Genomic DNA, 5,190 nt, shown 5'->3' on the forward strand with positions numbered 1-5,190 from the left:
CATAGGGCCCCCTAGAGCTCCCCTAGGACCCCCTGGACCCCCTAGAGCCCCCATAGGGCCCCCTAGAACTCCCATAAGACCGCCTAGAGTCCCCATAGGAACCCCTAGAGCTCCTCTAAGCCCCCTAGAGCTTCTATAGGATCCCCTATAGTCCCCATAGGATGCCCTAGAGCTCCCATAGGGCCAACTATAACCACCATAGGACCCCTAAGAGCCCCCATAGGGCCCCCTAGAGGCTCCACAGGACCCCCAGAGCTCCCCTAGGACCCCCTATAACCACCATAGGACCCCGTATAGGCCCCCTAGGACCCCCTAGAGCCCCCCTAGGGCCCCCTAGAGCTCCTATAGACCCCCTATAGTCCCCATAGGATGCCCTAGAGCTCCCATAGGGTCCCCTATAAACACTATAGGACGCACTATAGCCCCCATAGGGCCCCCTAGAGCTCCCAAAGGACCCCCTATGGCCCCCATAGGACCCCCTAGAACTCCCATAGGACCCCCTATAACCCTGATAGGGCCCCCTAGAGCTCCCATAAGGCCCCCTATAACCCCTACAGGACCCCAGGAGCTCCCACAGAACCCCCTATAGCCCCCATAGGACCCCCTAAAGCTCCATGGGATGCCCTAGAGCTCCCCTAGGACACCCTATAACCCCCATAGGGCCCCCTAGAGCCCCCATAGGACCAGCTAGAGCTCCTATAGCCCCCCTAGACCTCCTATATGACCCTCTATAGTCCCATTAGGATGCACTAGAGCTCCCATAGGGTCCCCTATAACCAACATAGCACCCCCTATAGCCCCCATAGGAACCCCTAGAGCTCCCATAGGATGCCCTAGAGCCCCCACAGGACCCCCTAGAGCTCCTATAGCCCCCCTAAACCTCCTATATGACCCTCTATAGTCCCATTAGGATGCACTAGAGCTCCCATAGGGTCCCCTATAACCAACATAGGACCCCCTATAGCCCCCATAGGAACCCCTAGAGCTCTTATAACTCCCCTAGAGCTCCTATAGGATCCCCTATAGTCCCCATAGGATGCCCTAGAGCTGCCATAGGGCCACCTATAACCACCACAGGACCCCCTAGCGCCCCCACAGGACCCCCTAGAGCTCCCCTAGGGCCTCCTATAACCACCATGGGACCCCATATAGGCCCCATAGGACCCTCTAGAGCTCCTATAGCCCCCCTAGACCTCCTATATGACCCTCTATAGTCCCATTAGGATGCACTAGAGCTCCCATAGGGTCCCCTATAACCAACATAGCACCCCCTATAGCCCCCATAGGAACCCCTAGAGCTCCCATAGGACGCTCTAGAGCTCTCCTATGTCCCCCTATAACCACTGTAGGACCCTCTATAGCCCCCATAGGACCCCCCAGAGCTCCCATAGGACCACCTAGAGCCCCCACAGGACCCCCTAGAGCTCCTATAGCCCCCCTAAACCTCCTATATGACCCTCTATAGTCCCATTAGGATGCACTAGAGCTCCCATAGGGTCCCCTATAACCAACATAGGACCCCCTATAGCCCCCATAGGAACCCCTAGAGCTCTTATAACTCCCCTAGAGCTCCTATAGGATCCCCTATAGTCCCCACAGGGCCCCCTAGCGCTCCCCTAGGGCCCCCTATAACCACCATGGGACCCCATATAGGCTCCATAGGACCCCCTAGATCTCCCATAGGACCCCCTATAGCCCCCATAGGACCCCCTAGAACTCCCACAGCACCCCCTACAGCTCCCATAGGACCCCCTAGAGCTCCCCTAGTACCCGCTATAACCCTCATAGGGCCCCCTAGAACTCCCATAAGGCCCCCTATAGCCCCCACAGGACCCCCAGAGCTCCCACAGAACCCCCTATAGCCCCCATAGGACCCCCTAGAGCTCCATGGGACGCCCTAGAGCTCCCCTAGGACACCCTATAACCCCCATAGGGCCCCCTAGAGCTCCCATACGACCCCCTAGAGCCCCCAAGGACCCCCTAGAGGTCCTATAGCCCCCCTAGACCTGCTATAGGACCCTCTGTAGTGCCCATAGGACGCCCTAGAGCTCCCATAGGGTCCCCTATAACCACCATAGGACCCCCTAGAGCTCCCCTAGTACCCACCAGAGCTCCCCTAGTACCCACCAGAGCTCCCCAAGGACCCCCTATAGCCCCCATAGGACCCCCTATAGCCCCCATAGGACCCCCTATAGCCCCCATAGGACCCCCTATAGCCCCCATAGGACCCCCTAGAGCTCCTATAGACCCCCTAGAGCTCCTATAGGACCCCTGATAGACCCCATAGGATGCCCTAGAGCTCCCAAAGTACCCCCTAGAGCCGCCCTAGCGCCCCCTAGAGCCGCCCTAGCGCCCCCTAGAGCCGCCCTAGCGCCCCCTAGAGCCGCCCTAGCGCCCCCTAGAGCCGCCCTAGCGCCCCCTAGAGCCCCCATAGCACTCCCTAGAGCTCACCTAGGACCCGCTATAACCCTCATAGGGCCCCGTAGAGCCCCCACAGGACCCCCAGAGCTCCCCTAGGACCCTCTATAACTCCCATAGGGCCCCCTAGAACTCCCATAGGACCCCCTAGAGTCCCATAGGACCCCCTCAAGCTCCTAAAGCCCCCCTAGAGCTTCTATAGGATCCCCTATAGTCCCCATAGGATGCCCGTGAGCTCCCATAGGGCCACCTATAACCACCATAGGACCCCTAAGAGCCCCCATAGGGCCCCCTAGAGGCCCAACAGGAGCCCCAGAGCTCCCCTAGGACCCCCTATAACCACCATTGGAACCCATATAAGCCCCATAGGACCTCCTAGAGCTCCTATAGGACTCCCTATAGTCCCCATAGGATGCCCTATAGCCCCCATAGGGCCCCCTGGAGCTCCCCTAGGACCTCCTATAGCCCCGATAGGGCCCCCTAGAGCTCCCCTAGTGCCCCCTATAACCACCATAGGACCCCATATAGGCCCCATAGGACCCCATATAGGCCCCATAGGACCCCCTAGAGCTCCTATAGGCCCCCTATAGCCCCCATAGGATGCCCTATAGCCCCCATAGGATGCCCTAGAGCTCCCCTAGGACCCCCAATAGCCCCCATAGGACCCCCTAGAACTCCCCTAGGACCCCGTAGAGCCCCCATAGGACTCCCAAGAACTCCTATAGGACCCCGTATAACCCTCATAGGGCCTCCTAGAGCTCCCATAGGGCCCCCTATAGCCCCCACTGGACCCCCAGAGCTCCCATAGAACCCCGTAAAGCCCCCATAGGACCCCCTAGAGCTCCACGGGACGCCGTAGAGCTCCCCTAGGACCCCCTAGAGCCCCCATAGGACCCCGTAGAGCCCCCGTGGGACCCCCTCGAGCCCCCTTATGACCTCCTAGAGCTTCTATAGCCCCCCTAGACCTCCTATAGGACCCGCTATAGCCCCTATAGGACCCGCTATAGCCCCCATAGGACCCCCTAGAGCTCCTATAGACCCCCTAGAGCTCCTATAGGATCCCCTATAGCCCCCATAGGACCACCTAGAGCTCCCCTAGGGCCCCCTATAACCACCATAGGTTGCCCTATAGCCCCCATAGTGCCCCCTAGAGCTCCTATAGGACCCCCTATAGAATCATAGAATCATAGAATGCTTAGGGTTGGAAGGGACCTCTAGAGATCATCTAGTCCAACCCCCCTGTATACGCAGGGACACCTAAAGCACGTGGCGCAGGACTGCATCCAAGCGGGTTTTGAAGATCTCCAGAGAAGGAGACTCCACAACCTCTCTGGGCAGCCTGTTCCAGTGCTCTGTCACCCTCACTGTTAAGAAATTTTTCCTTAAGTTCCTATGGAATTTTTGATGTTTCAGTTTCCGGCCATTTCCTCTAGTCCTATCAGTGGCCACCACTGAAAAGAGACCATGACCGTCCTCTGCACTCCCTCCCTTGAGGTATTTATATACACTAATTAGATCCCCTCTCAGCCTTCTCTTCTCCAGGCTGAACAGGCCCAGCTCCCTCAGCCTCTCCTCATAGGGCAGATGTTCCAGGCCCCTGATCATCCTTGTGGCCCTGCGCTGGACTCTCTCCAGCAGCTCCACATCCCTCTTGTACTGTGGAGCCCAGAACTGGACACAGTACTCCAGATGCGGCCTCACCAGGGCTGAGTAGAGGGGCAGGATCACCTCCCTCGACCTGCTGGAGATGCTCTTCTTAATGCAGCCCAGGATCCCATTGGCCTTTTTGGCCACGAGGGCACACTGCTGCCTCATGGTCACCTTCTCATCCACCATGACACCCAGGTCTTTCTCTGCAGAGCTGCTCTCCACAAGGTCGGTCCCCAGCCTGTACTGGTGTCTGGGGTTATTCCTCCCCAGGTGCAGGACCTTGCACTTGGCCTTGTTGAATTGCATGAGGTTTTTCACCGCCCAGTTGTCCAGTCTGTCCAGGTCCCTCTGGATGGCAGCACAGCCCTCTGGGGTATCGGCTACTCCTCCCAGTTTGGTATCATCAGCAAACTTGCTGAGGGAGCACTCTGTGCCTTCATCCAGGTCATTGATGAATAAATTGAACAGGACTGGACCAAGGACTGACCCCTGGGGGACCCCACTAGCCACAGGCCTCCAACTAGACTCTGCACCGCTGATCACCACTCTCTGGGCCCTGCCATCCAGCCAGTTCCTAATCCACCTCACTGTGCACTCATCTATCCCACACTTCCGGAGCTTGCCCAGGAGGATGTTGTGAGGGACGGTGTCAAAAGCCTTGGTGAAGTCGAGATAGACGACATCCACCGCTCTCCCCTCGTCTATCCAGCCGGTCATTTCATCATAGCCCCCATATGGCCCCCTATAGCCCCCTTAGGGCCCCCTATAGCCCCCTTAGGGCCCCCTATAGCCACCATAGGGCCGCCTAGAGACCCCACGGGATCCCCAGAGCTCCCCTACGAGCCCCTATAGCCCCCAGAGAGCCTCCTAGAGCTCCCCTAGGGCCCCCTAAAACCACCATAGGATGCCTTATAGCCCCCATAGGGCCCTCTAGAGTTCCCCTAGGACCCCCTATAGCCCGCATAGGACACCCTATAACCCCCATAGGGCCCCCTACAGCTCCCATAGACCCCCTAGAGCTCCTATAGGACCCCTGATAGACCCCATAGGATGCCCTAGAGCTCCCAAAGGGCACACTATAACTACCATAGGACCCCCTAGAGCTCCCATAGGACCCCCTAG

This window comes from Tinamus guttatus, unplaced genomic scaffold (assembly GCF_059628265.1).
Source record: "Tinamus guttatus ecotype Peru unplaced genomic scaffold, ASM5962826v1 Tinamus_guttatus_pri_ptg000515l, whole genome shotgun sequence".
NCBI lineage: Eukaryota > Metazoa > Chordata > Aves > Tinamiformes > Tinamidae > Tinamus > Tinamus guttatus.